The 15,073-nt window shown below is 38.7% G+C and overlaps 1 protein-coding gene across 1 annotated transcript in view; it reads right to left on the minus strand.

Annotated features, from left to right (window-relative positions):
* LOC134535769 (abdominal ganglion neuropeptide L11-like) overlaps positions 1 to 15,073 on the minus strand; it is a 332,345-nt gene that overhangs the window by 97,452 nt on the left and 219,820 nt on the right. The window lies entirely within an intron of this gene.

Consider the following 15,073-nt stretch of genomic DNA (forward strand, 5'->3'; position numbering starts at 1 on the left):
CTCCGTGTGCTCCTGATTATTCTTGTCAATATTATGGTGGTTTTCTCCGGGTGCTTCTGATTATACCTAACTAGACATCTGATGGATTTCTCCGAGTGCTTCAGATTTTTCTTGTTATTATATTGATGGCTTTCTCCAAGTGTTTCTGATTATACCTAACTAGACATCTGATGGTTTTTACCGAGTGCTTCAGATTATTTGTGAGAGATCTATCTCTGCATGAAGAATTTTTTACTTAATGAGTCATGTCATTTCTATTCAGAGTTACATTTAATAAGTGAAATTCTGTCAATAAATCAGCACTTACAATATTTTTATCAGGTGGATTTAAAAAATAATAACTTTACTCAGACAAATAATATGCTTTGAGACAGCTGAGAAGCATTAACATGATGGACAAACTGTATTGTCCTTGGTGTCTAAGACAGGTAATTTTATTCAGAGTTTCGTATAAATTTCCGAAGTCATATTATCAAATCAACACTTAAAAAATAATTTTAACAGGTGGAAATCAGGCAAAAACAAAAGTTCATTAATCAGACGATCACTACGTCATGAAACAACTGAGAAACGCTATCACACACGAAGATTTCCCTTCCCCTTGAGTTCTAGCGAAGCCCTCCTTCTGTTGCGATCGTAAGGGAGCATCCTGCATCCCACACAAAACATTGACTGCTTATACAGACAACTGATACATGATGGTTGCTAATATGAGAATAGATTATCTTGTGATTCTTGCTAGACCATGATATTATTCACTAATTTTTAAATAAGGTCAATGTTCTTCCTCTTGAGATCTAGGGAGGTACACCTTTTTCAAGAGATCGTGAGTGAGCATTCCATAACCTACAACCAACTTTGTTTGCTTTTACAACATAACATATGATGAAATATGAAGGTGGGTAGTAAAACTGCGTGGAACATGATTTTTTTCAAAATGAGAAAAAAAAATCTTTTTTCGTAAATAATTGATGATTGTTCATACATAAAAATACGAAGTACCTAAGAAATACTTTTAGTGGCTATTCAACCATTATGGAGTACGTACAGTCTAGTGAAGGTACGATACTCAAATATCGATCTCGATCTGAAGGACATTGTACATACTGTAGCAAATACTTTGATAAAAGCTATAATGCTCGTAGACATGAAAAGAACGATTGTGTTAAAAGTCCATTCCGTCAAATACTAAGTTGTGGCAAGTGTGGTAGGCGGATGACACGAAGAGAGAATTAAAAAAGACACTATAAAACTTGTAAAGCCAAGCTAGTTCAGGAGATAAAGTACATAGATGGAGACGATATGCTCGGGGACAGTATGTCTTACAATGAAATTGATCGACCTAGTCTTAAAAGCGATTGTGTTAAAATCTCTCCAGGCCTTGAGAAAGGATATAGCTTAAATGGTGTTGGAGATATAAGTAAGGTAGAAGATAATGAAAGAAACATCTCCAGAAAAAGTGACAAGACGTCTTATAGTAGACTTCTACGGACTTTGGAATATTTTTTTGGAAAATTAGCAAGTAAGCTTGATGCCAATGGCGGTACTCCAATGTCAAAGAATTCGAAATACTGGGATATGCAAGATGAAGATGTCAGTGTGTTTGATAAAGATGTGGACAGCAGCGATGATGATGATACAAATTATCATAATCATTATTACAACGATTTTCAGAATATGTTCAGCAAACATTCGAAGAAGATGGTGTCATCAAGTGAAATTGATTATATATCGTGGAAAGACCCGAACGTGTTGGTGAACAGGTTGCGAATTTTACTTGTTTCGCAAGATGACTAAATTTTATCAGTTATCAAAGAAACGTGGGCTATTCTTGATGAACTTAGAATTTAAGGGTATATATAATAAGTTAGTAATGTTTATTGACTGACGGATTTTTATACTTTTGTATTTTTTGATATAAATATAATTTTAAAAATTGTTATTAAAATGTGTCGTTATTCATGCCCTAATAAAGTTCATGTGTTTGCTACTTTAAAGAATTGAATTGAGTATGAATATATTAATATATATCTCTGTGTGTGTGTGGAAAGTTTCCATTTTACTGTATGTAGATGATGGAAAATGAGTGTCGAAGAAGGAAGGGGTATGTAGAATTAAGTATCGATGACGGAAAATGAGTGTTGAATTGAATGTCATCGATGGAAAATGAGTGTCGAATTGTGTGTCGATGATGGAAATTGAGTGTCGAATTGAGTGTCGATTATGGAAATTGAGTGTCGATTATGGAAAATAAGTGTCGAATTGAGTGTCTATGATGGAAAATGAGTTTCGAATTGAGTATAGTTGATGGAAAATGAATGTCGAATTGAGTGTCGATGATGGAAAATGAGTGAGGAATTGAGTGACGATGATGGAAAATGAGTGTCGAATTGAGTGTCGATGATGGAAAATGAGAGTTGAATTCAGTGTCGATGATGGAAAATGAGTGTCGAATTGAGATTAGATTATGGAAAGTGAGTGTTGAATTGAGTGTCGATGATGGAAAATGAGTGCCGAATTGAGTTTAGATTATGGAATGTGAGTGTTGAATTGAGTGTCGATGGTGGTTAATTTGCATTTGTGTGAATGTTAATGATGGAAAATGAGTGTTGACTCAAGTGCCTATGATGTAATATGAGTGTCAGTGATGACAAATGAGTGTAGAATTCCTTGCATCCAGCACTGTGTATGTGTAGCTAGGTTCTGAAGGTTCAATGGATTCCTGGTCCTATATAAAAGTAAACTTTGCTAACATGTTCACTGTCAGGCTTATTTAATTAGCAGTCGGCATGCTGTTAAATATTCGAATGTAAATAAATAATAGGATGTTATTTGACTTCTTTTAGTTTATGTGTGCTGAGTGTAGTCGATTAGGCTGATATAAGTAAGTGAGGAGCTTAATGTAGAATGGTCATGTGTTGACGAATATGTTGGTGACCTACTGTATGTGCATAAATCGAATGCTAGTGGTCTGATAATATTTTGGGTTATTTACGAAGATTTTTATCGATGTGTGCTATGACAAGCTTAAAATGACTTGATGTAAGTTTTTGGACATACGCCATTGCTAAGCAATGGCGTATGTCCAAAAACTTACATCAAGTCATGCACTCCCATTGCACAAATCTTTTAAAGATAACAAGCTTAAAATGTCTAGTAAACTTGTAGAGTAGGTCTCTTGTTTCGGAGACTTTTGTCGTAAGGCTTAACAAGGATCGACTTTGAAGGCTTTGAAGATGTATGGTACTGGACATGACTTGGCTGTAGCTATATCAACACTGAAGGTCCTCTGAACTGTAGATGAGAGGTACAAAAAAAAATTGACTTTGGACCTAGCCTGGTATCGTATAAATTATTTTAGTCATGTGTTGTAGTCATTTGGAGTCAGTTGGATGTTATGTGTAGCTCTACATAATATTTAAATTTGGGTACCTACTTTAAATTTTGTTTGGGTTGTGAAAGTTCCATTGATTACAGACTCTTGCTCCTCTATTAAGTCTAAATTAACCGTGTATGTAGGATGTGTGATTAGTTGATTGTATATATAATTTAAATTCTCATTCCTTGAAATTCCTAATTTTTTTAAGTAATAACAATGGATGATGTATTGACTTGCGTATTATACAAGCGAACATGGTTTTTAAGCGAGACTTAGACAGCAGGTCCCTCAGTCCACCTCTTGTAGTGGTGCAGTGCAGATCTGATGGATTGGCTCGTCTGCATATAAGTCTTGTATATGAATATTGATGTGTATCCGAACTCAATGGTAGCAACGTCGACATCGGTACAAATCCCAATGGTGGCGGGGTCAACGACTGCAGAGATCTTGACGGAGGGTCTCGCGTCTTCACCGGGGTCCCTGACGACGGAGGTGATGATGACGAAGCAGATCTCGATGACAACGATGAGGGCAGCTCTATAGATTCCGATGGTAACGAAGCTACCATCTCCAGAGATCCCGATGATGGCTGTATCTACTGTCTCTTCACTCCAAGAGACTTCAATGTGTGCATTATCGAACGCAGAGGAGACTACGATACCTGCAACTACATCGCATTTGGTAAATACAACATTTTGTGAGCAATTCCCAGCTTCTGCATCAGTCGTGTATACATCAGATTATTTGGCATCCAGTACAGATGATCTGTCAATGTCGACTGGGAAATCTCCAGCTCATGCAACATACGGGCCTTCGTCGCCTACAACAGCAGTGCACATTGAAAGTAAAATACTTTCCGAGCCGTCGGTGACTCAAGGTCTAACGACGAGACATCTGTGTACGTACTGTGACAAAAGTTTTAAATACCGTCAACATGCAAGAAGACATGAAAATCATGTCTGTAGAAGAAACGCTAATCGTGTGACATTTCCGTGTGACCCGTGTGGTGTACATTTCACAAACAAAAGTAATTTGATTAGGCATTGTAAAAGCAAAGTTCATTTGCAGGTTGTACATTGGGGAAGCGATGGTAATTGCGATGAGTATCTGTATCAGTGCTGCTACTGTGGTAAACGATTTGAACGACTACGAAGTACACGCATCCATGAAAAGCATGGCTGCAGAAGAAATCTTGACCGTGTAAAATTTCTGTGTGAGAAGTGCGGTATACAGGTTACACGAAAATTTTACTTGAAAAAACATTATAAATTTTGTAAAGGCGGGTTTCTAGCATAATTTCTGGTCCTCTAAGGTGTTACACTCCTGAACTGATGTATCGTGATCTGTATGAATTATTTGTATTTTGTCACTCTTAATACGAACTATAATAATTTATTTTAATAAAAATGAATGTCGTGTGGACTGAGAAATGTATACGATATATATATAGTGTCAGATTTTAATGTGTATAAATGTACAATTTTAAATAAATTATAGAATTAAAGAATTTTTTATTCATTCTTCTCTAACCTACATTGTTTATCTTAATGCAATTAACTAAATGGGACCCGTAATTTTGGTCGAATTTGTAATGCGCGTTATGTCTTGTTTGTGTGAATTATTTTTTTTTTACCAACAATGCTGAACACTGTTTTTTTTTTTTTGCTAAAATTATTTTTGTCTGAGTATGCCAAGTGCATTCTTAAGATTTTTATGGGAGATATTTTGGTAAAGTGCAGGTACAGGTAATGCCGAACATTAGAGCAAATCTGATAGGAACTTGATTTATTATTTTTGAGAAATAATTTATTACTTCCCGAAATAAAACTAACAGACTTGTGGGAAATTTATGGTCTTAAATCGTAACCTGTCATATATTGGTGTACACTACGGAGGTGATATTAAAAAATTGAATAATGTTAATCAATTGCGTACACTTCGGAGTAAGCTGGTGCACTGGCTGGGCTGTAACAGTAAGATTCTGGATACTTGGTAAGCGATTATTCGTCCGAATTACTCACTCCTTCGTTGCTGATTACTAACATGAATTTTTACAACATGGAAAAAAAAATGTATACTAGCTAAGGTCTTGATTAAAAATATTTTGACGCTTATAATTATCAGAGTATTAAGTATGGTATGTAAAGTTCGACTCCTCTCGTATATGTGCTATACATTTATTTTTGTAGGTAGCAAGATATACATTCGTAGGCTGATTTTCTGCTCTGGTTCGGTGATGTATACTTTGAAGTGGTTCCAGCAAGTACTTTACGTATGCTGGATTATGATTTCACTGGAGTTTTACGTGTACTGAGTTGGAAGGCTAGCGATGTGATGTATGCATGTCTTGAGCAAAACATATGAGTGTCGCAGCATTCTGCAAGCTTGCAATTCCCGCGCGAGGGGGTCAATGTTCATTTGCAGGTGATGGTAGGCGTGTCTCGATCGAGAAGTCTCTGCCTCTATCCTTGAGAATTTTTTTTTTGAGGTTGACGTGCTTGAATTTATGTACTTTTGACTAGTCGTACGTGAATAAGTTTAAATTCGTATGCATTGGAACATATTTTTCTACATGAGGTAAGAAAAATACATAGATTCTACAATGACTGAGATAGGTATCGAACACATGGTTCTTACCCTATGGGTGACTAGTACTTGTTTGACCTATCTCCACTAACCCTCGTTTACTTTGTGATATAGATGGAACATGGTTGTTTTCAGAGAGATTATGGTTAAAATGTCTTGGGCAAAGTGTCCTTTGTAGGAATTACTATGTGTGGTGATTATTTTAGTCGAAGCGATAATTTAATAAAACACGTAAAAATAACGTGGTTTTTTTTCTAATGTGTGAACAAATTAATGATAGGATGGATTTGTATGTAGAAATGGCAGTATACCACATCTCTTGAAGAACACTGCATGGCATATATAATGAAAGACTCTTGGGCTCAAGAAACTACACTATAGGTGGAAAGGATGATGCGGTTACCAAGATTAAATGAAAGGAACGTTGATGATTTTTTTTCTATATACTACAATTATTTAATTGAGTTTGTGATGATGGGTTGAAGGATTAAATAATAAAACTGGACTCATAGGCTTTTACAGAAAATGAGAATGGAGCTCACAAGATCATAGATTGTGGTAAATCACTGACAACTGAAATGTGGAAACGATATCATAAAATGAGTTATATTGATGCAGCTCATGACAATATTGATGACAGCTATGATGATGATTTACATCTGTGATAGTGACACGGACGCGGAGATTTTAAGACAAATAATATTATTAATATAGAAAAGATGGAAGCCTTAGCACGCCGATCGTGACGAGAAACAAATATTGAAGGATGTTGCTGGTATCGGGAAGACTGAAACTAATGAAGGTATCAACACTGTGAAAAGTGAGAATACATTCAAGCCTACATTTAGCAGATCCTCCATACTTTGTATAAATGGTGGACTCCTGAAAAGGAAGCATACAGGCGATGAAGACACTTCGACATCAACTATATTGAGTTCTTGCAGTAATCTGGGTGAAGACGTTGTCTTCTACGGTGATTGCTACAGTGACTCTGAGGCTGTTTACAAAGGCATAGACTGTGATGCAGAACCTAAAGCTGACAAGATCGAAGAATGTGGTGGTGTCCTGAGACCGAAGCGATGGAAACGTCGTGTTATAATAAATAAATCTGATCAAGCTTGTGATGATCGCTGGCTAGATGATGAAAGTAACCCTGAGGATGGTGTTAAAACGGAAGACACCAGAGATCATAATATTTATAATAAACAAGCAATGAAGATGGTGGCAGAAGAGATTGATTCCACATCATGGAAAGATTCAAGAATATTGGTTGACCGGCTAAGACTGATGGTGGCATCTGTTCGTAGAGGAAACTACTCGCATATCGTGGAAGTATCGTCCATACTGTAAGAACTTCGGAACGCTGGCTACATACAATAATCATTTGATTAACTGTCATGTGTGTACTAATGAAAAATAAAATGAATTATTTATATTTTTAAAAAGTATGATTTATTTCTTGTATCCTGATTTCCAAATAAGCCTGTGTTTCCGCTACTGTATGTGTGATCATTCCGTTTCCTGTGTGTACTGTGTGTACGTTCCGATTTCCTGTGTGTACGTTCCGTTTTCCTGTGTGTACATTTCGTTTTCCTGTTTGTACATTTCGTTTTCCTGTTTGTACATTTCGTTTTCCTGTTTGTACATTTCGTTTTCCTGTTTGTACATTTCGTTTTCCTGTTTGTACATTTCGTTTTCCTGTTTGTACATTTCGTTTTCCTGTTTGTACATTTCGTTTTCCTGTTTGTACATTTCGTTTTCCTGTTTGTACATTTCGTTTTCCTGTTTGTACATTTCGTTTTCCTGTTTGTACATTTCGTTTTCCTGTTTGTACATTTCGTTTTCCTGTGTGTACATTTCATTTTCCTTTTTGTACATTTTGTTTTCCTGTTTGTACATTTCGTTTTCCTGTTTGTACATATCGTTTTCCTGTGTGTACTTTTCGTTTTCCTGTGTGTAAATTCCGTTTTCCTGTGTGTACATTACGTTTTCCTGTGTGTACTGTGTGTACATTGCGTGTTGGAGCCGAGTAGCTTCATTGACATATGGTTTCGTAGCCAAGCGGTCTTTTAGTCATGGAGTCTCTCAGCCATCTTTAACTCGGAACCAGCTAGATCCTTTTAGACTCGTAGCCTTGTAGCCTCGTAGTCTCTTAGACTCGTAGCATTGTGGCCCAATATCATTGGAGCTGTTGAAAAAAAAGGTAGTTGGAGCATTTGGAGCTGTTGGAGCCATTTGGAGGCTGTTGGAGCATTTGGAGGCTGTTGGAGCATTTGGAGCTGCTGGAGCATTTGGAGCTAAGAAGTAGTCGTTGCACGTCTATGCAAAGCTAAATGTTTATAAGTTTGCTGGCTTTCGCAAGTGATTCTGTAGTAGGATAGAAATTGTGTAATAAATATTATGTTTGTAAACGACTTTGTGGTGTTTTATTTCTCGAACCTTACGCTTTTATGGTATTTAAATTAAATTTATTTTAGCTTCGTCCAGGTTAGTGCCAAGGACCTTAGACGACCTAATTAATCAGTATATTGTTTGCAAATTTATTTAATGAATTTTTAACTTTTTCCTGTATTTTTAGTTTAATTATTACGAAAATTCCAAGATGATGGTCTTTATGTCGGATAGGATGATGGTAGTAGAGGATTTAAAGTCTCTTTAAGAATGTTGAACATGGTTTATTGAAATTATTATTTTTTTTCATAAAATTAAACATTATTGCATCGTTCGAGTATCGAACCAAGGACTGGAGCGGATCTAATCAATATGTAAGTTAATGAGTGATTTTTTTGATGAATTTTGGATTTTTTCCCGCTTTTCTAGCTACATTATTACATGATTTCAAGATGGCGGCCGAATTTCAAGATGGCGGGGCACCTCCATAATAAATGATTACTGCACTGTAGCGGGTTAGAATAAAATTAACCAGATGGAAATGTACTCTATAATACAAGTACACGCACAAGATGGTGTACTCCAGCATGTGGTCGCTCCTGGTAGCATGTACTGAACATAAAATGTCGTATCCATGATGGTTGACAAGGACAAAGTCAAATTTCAAAGTCAAGGTCAAATTTCAAGGTCAAGGTCAAATTTCAAGGTCAAATTTCAAATTCAAGGTCAAATTTCAAGGTCAAGTTCAAATTTCAAGATCAAGGTCAAATTTCAAGGTCAAGGTCAAATTTCAAGGTCAGGGTCAAATTTCAAGGTCAAGGTTAAATTTCAAGGTCAAGGTCAAATTACATGGTCAAGGTCAAATTTGAAGGTCAAGGTCAAAGTTCAAGGTCAAGGTCAAAGGCCAAGGTCAAAGGCCAAGGTCAATGTTCAATGTCAACAGTTGAGTACAAAAGTATGGTGACCAGATAATTATACTACATGGTATCGGCACACTCTAGCAGACGAAAACAAGATGGTGGTCTCCAGCGGATGGAGACAAGATGGCGGACATGATGTCATACCAGTTGATGATATATACCTTGGTACTGGTGGTGGTAGATCAGTCTAGGTAGCTTTCATGGAGGAAGGATCGACCGTTTACTCTCGCCGGGAATCGAACCAAGAACGTACATCGATATAATCAAACAGAATTCAATTACGTTAATTTTTTCATGAGTTTTGGAATTTTTTTCATTAAAATCGGATAATAAATAAAGATTTTCAAGATGGCGTCCAAATTTCAAGATGGCGGACATGACGTAATACTAGGTGAAGATATGTTTACTTTGACATAAGTGGTGGGGGTCAGTCTGCTAGCACCCACCATGGGGGAAGGATCGGTCGCCATTTTTTTTGCCCTCGCCGGGTTCGAACCGAGGACTCCGAACTCCTTCTCGTTAGTGTTTGTTTTTTAAATATTTTTTATTAAATTTTTATTAAGTGAATTTTTTTATAAATTTTAAAAAAAATTTCATTAAAATCGGATAATAAATAAAAAAATTAAAGATGGCGGTCGTAACGAAAATTGCAACGGTGACGTCTTCATCCAATATGGCGGAAAACACATCACCGGAATTTTCTAGAACACAATGACGTCATCCAAAATGTCGGATCCAAGATGGCGGGTCCAAAATGGCCGCCGTGATCTACTTGTCCCATTACGATGTGGCCCGTTACGTTATGTCCCGTTACGCTGTGTCCCGTTACGCTTATCCAAGATGACCGCCGTGACGTCACAATCCAAGATGGTCGCCGTGACGTCAGAATCCAAGATGGCGGACACCGACAATCTTCAATCCACAGCCTGAAGCCTGATCCAGTAGCCCCCAAAACATACTACTGCTAGACTTCGCTGAGGGCTCTGTTTGACAAGTGGGAATGTCCTCGGGGAGGCAATGTCCCCGCCTGGGTTCACTGGGGGTCGATGCTCCGGGTTGTAGTTCCCGTGTAGCCACCGGTGGGTAATGAGGGAAGGGGGGTTTAAATTTGCTAAGTCGCCTGGGAAAGGCGTCATGTGGACTGTCTCGAGGCGTCGCCGCTGGCTGTAACTTGGTCCAGAGGCGTGCTTGCAAAACCCTTACGTATGCTTGCCTCCGAGAAATGAAAGTTGCTAGCAGTGGGGTTGGGGTAGCGTTCGCTAACGCGAAAGTCGTTCCGTTACATAGGGAAGGCGTGACGCGAACCGCGGCCGGGATGCTGCGATCGCAAATCGTCAGCAAACAGTATCTGTTTGAAGCCTGCGAACAAGCGCAGGTGCACTGGGTTGCACAAGATTACGTCGGAGTGTACAGTAATGGAAACAAAATTTAATAAAATAAAAATTACAAATTTATTATTTGGTTTTCTTCTTTAAAAAATTAAAAATTAAATTTAAATTCGTACATTTGTGCCTGAAAGTGGCACTGAAACGGCACACACTTCCTCCCTGAAAGACGGAGTTAGGGTGGCCAACTTGAGCCACCAAAAACCTGAGTGACTTACCCTGTACCAGGATCTACTGTAGTAAACTACTTACAACCTATAAGAATTCTTACACGTTTAAATAGAGCTCAAACTTACAGATAACCTATTGAATTAGTGGCGCCACTTAAAACTAGACATCTTAATATAACACTTTTTAACTTAAATATCTTATGAACAAGTACCATGGTTTTTTTTCCTTATAATTAGGACCTAGGTTTTTTGATAACAACACTGTGTGTTGAGTTTGGCATGCCGAAAAATTGGCGCTGTTCCTTGCAGAAGGAAAACAGTGAAGAGTGCCCTTACTTTAGGTTGGGGTGCACTTTCTTCAGCTGAGATATGTGCGCGCGCGCGCGATATTCGCCGGAGGTGGGGTCAGCTAAAGCGACCGTGACTGGCGTGAGGTATCGTTGTATCTGCCAGGGGCCATTCCAACGATACGAAAGCTTGGTTGATATCTTGTCGATCGCCTTGCTGAGTGTGTGTGCTCTGCACAACACTAAATCGCCTACTCTGTAGGGATTGGGATAACGTCTTTTGTTATATTGTTGCCTGCTTGCCTCGTGGGCCTAGTTCAGGTTTTTACGAGCTCTACTCCAGACTTCCTTAATGTTCCTGGGGTCGTCTGGTAGTAACTCTTTTAACGTCCATTGATAAGAGAGTGGGGTGTTGGGCTGGTATGTAAACATGAGTTCAAACGGTGTTGTTTTGTGACTTTCATGTCTGGCGGAATTGAAAGCCATTTGCAACCATACGAGATTGGAATCCCACCTATCCTGCGAGTTCGCATGGAATGCTATTAAGGCAGACCGGAGGTTTCGGTTGAAACGCTCCGCATGTGAAGACTGGGGGTAGTAGGGAGTCGTGGTCACATGCTGAATCCCGTGTGAAAAGCACATGTTTTTGAAAATTGTCGATTTGAAGTTTGTGGCGTTATCGGAAACAATGATGGAAGGTACCCCGGATATTTTGAAAATATAATTTTGGAGGGCTCGAATGGTGATTTCGGCCGTGGCTCTTCTAACAGGGATTAGCCACACAAATTTTGAGAATGCATCTACGCATACTAGAAGCATCGAATTTCCGTCTTTTGACCTTGGGAAGGGTCCCACAAAATCAATGAAAAGTTTTTGCATGGGCCTTTCGGCCACATCGGAACTCAAAAATCCGAATTGTGTTTTCTGGGCAGGTTTGCTCAAATTGCACAACTTGCATAATTTAACCCTCTGGGTTATGTCTTTATGCATTCCATCCCAGATGAAATGCTTGCGGATGTTTTCAATAGTTTTGAAAATGCCTAAATGTGCGCCTAAAGGTGATGAGTGATAATATTGAAAAATCATGTCCCTGAGATTTTGAGGTAAGGCTATTTTAAAATTCTTACATTGCTGAGTTCTTCGATAAAGAATTCCCTTAGATAGTTTGTGGTATTTTGGGGGTGAACCTGAGTTTATTTGCGCAATTATGTAAGACAGTTGCGGGTCCGAATTTTGGTGGGATCGTAAATCCGAAAAGGCTAGCGGAAAATTTGTGAGCAATGCGTGGCAGGCAATGGGAATTTCTTCCTGAATATAGGAATTGGAAGGTGACTCGAACATTCGAGAAAGGGTGTCGGCCACGATGTTTTGTGAACCTTTAATATGTTGAATTTTAAATTTGAGAGAAGCAATCTTGACAATCCAGCGCCCTAATTTACCTAATTGCTTGGGGTGAGCCAAAAGCCAAGCAAGGGCCTGATTATCGGTTTCCAGCAGAAATTCTTTATGTTCCAAATATGGCCGGAACTTGTCTATGCCGAAAACTACAGCAAGGCACTCGAGTTCATACACCGAAGAGGCTTTTCTCTCTTGGTGCGTTAAGGTGCGGGAGGCGAAAGCTATAGGCTGCCTACAACCATCAAACTCTTGTGAGAGAACTGCGCCTATGGCTACGCTGGAGGCGTCGGTCTGAAGAATGAACGACTTACTGAAATCTGCCATTCGGAGCACTGGAGGGCTAATTATGGCTTGTTTGAGGAAAGAAAAGGCTTTGTCTTGTTCTGGACCCCAATTGAAGACTGAATTTTTCTTACGTAGAGCATTCAATGGTGCTGCATGCTCAGCAAAATTAGGTATGAATTTAGAATAAAAATTTGTCATGCCGATAAATCTGGCGATGCCTTTAGCATCTTTAGGGGGCTGAAAATCCTTGATCGCCTGTGTTCGGCTTGGGTCTATGGTTACTCCCCTATTAGATATTAGATGTCCTAAGAAAGAAATTTCTTGTACCGCAAATTTTACCTTTTTGGTATTGACCGTTAGGCCGGCATGGCGTAGTCGTTTAAGGACTTCATGCAAATGAGCGAGGTGCTCTTCAAAAGTTTCTGAATAAACGACAACGTCGTCCAAATAATTGAAAACGGACTTGAATTTTAGATCGCCGAAAATTTGATCTAGAAGCCATGTTAACACTTGTGCGCCAGTGGCTCGACCAAAGGGTACTACTTTGTATTGGTAGAGATTCCACGGCACGCAGAATCCGGTGACGTGTTTTGACTCTGGGGTTAGTGGTATTTGGTGGTAAGCCGAATTAAGGTCAAACACACTGAAAAATTTGGCTTTACTGAACCAGTGACATGCTGAATTTAGATCTGGTAATGGCGTCATTTCTACTTCAATTTGTTGGTTCACCTTACGAAAGTCAACAACGACGCGGTGACCTTGACCTTGATCCTTAGGTACCAAGAAGGCTGGGGAAGCGAAATTTGAGGCTGAAGGCTCAATGACGTCTTTTTCTAAGAGTTTTTGTATCTGTTCACGCATTACCTGCATTTTTGGTCCTAACAGAGTGTACGGATGACACCGAACTGGGGTTTTGTCCAAAAGTTTTATTTCATATTGAGTTAAGTGAGTGCGTCCTAATTTCTCACTTAAAACGTCTGAAAAACTGTGACACAAATTTTCTATTTCTTTTCTTTGTCCGTGACTGAGATGGGCAAGTGAAACGTTGTTTTCCCCGTTCGAAACTGACTGGAGGGTGTTGACATGAGTCTGACTCTGTGTGTCGGGGGATACAAAGGAAATTAAAATTTGCTTATTAAATTGGAAATGAAATTTACGTGCTTGTAAATCTATTATCATGCCAGTTTTTGCAATAAAATCAGAACCAAATATTAAATCAGTGGCCAAATCATCAGCTACCAAAAATGGAAAAGTCCACGAAAACAAATCGATTTTAATTTTAACAATAACTGCAAACTTTACTTTCAAAGGCTTATCAGCCGCTGTGAAACACTGTATATCTATGGGCTGTGTTTTGTGAATGATATTATCTTGTTGTAATTTTCTGAAGAACTTGCCCGACACGAACGAGCGCACTGATCCCGTGTCAATTAGTCCTGGGATTTCTTGTTTTCCTACGGTTGTGTTGGCATAGGGTAGAACTGTCGGTAGATTAGCTAAAATATTATGACATGTTCTTTTGTCTGTAGTTCGCGGACAATTACATCTTTTGCACATAGGCCTAACAGTGTTGCAATGTTCCATTTGATTGACTTGACGAGCTTTGTTTTTCTTAGCTCGCCTTTGTTTTTGTTTTCTTAGTTTATTTTTTTCTCTGTGTGGGGAAGCTGTGTTTTGTTGAAGTTTTTGGTCGAATTTTGCATTAGGGCCGGTGTGAAGGGAAAAATTTCTAACTGTTGTTTGGGCGGCTGGCTCAGAAAGAATTTTTTCTGGCCAGCGATTTACACGTTTTTTGAGTCTCGCGAATTTTGATAGTTTGGGCGATAGTTTTTTGCACGACACTGTTCAATGTAGTGTCCGGGTTTTTTGCAGTACCTGCAGACAGGTATCCGTTCATCTTTATTTTGAGGCTTAGCGACTTGTTCATTGCTGTTTTTTTGTTGCGAATTTTTATTATAATACTGCTGTTTATTTTCTGTTATTCTGGTATTGTTGTGGACGTAGACATTAGCTTCTCGATTTCGCTGGTGGTCTGCGTATTCTACATTTGTGTTGGAGATGCACAAGCGATCAAGCTCGGAAAAAATTTGTGGTCAGGCCTGAAAAACTGCCCGCGATCTTTCTTGAGGGTTAATTCCATCAAGTATGTTAGAAACTATCTCACTCTCAGACACTCGCAACCGAAGAATTTGAGCGGCTAGTTTGATGTCTGCTATGTAATTAGGTAAGGCTTCATTTCTTTGTTGTAGCCTGTTGTACCATTCCAACCTGA

This window comes from Bacillus rossius, chromosome 10 (assembly GCF_032445375.1).
Source record: "Bacillus rossius redtenbacheri isolate Brsri chromosome 10, Brsri_v3, whole genome shotgun sequence".
Lineage (NCBI taxonomy): Eukaryota > Metazoa > Arthropoda > Insecta > Phasmatodea > Bacillidae > Bacillus > Bacillus rossius.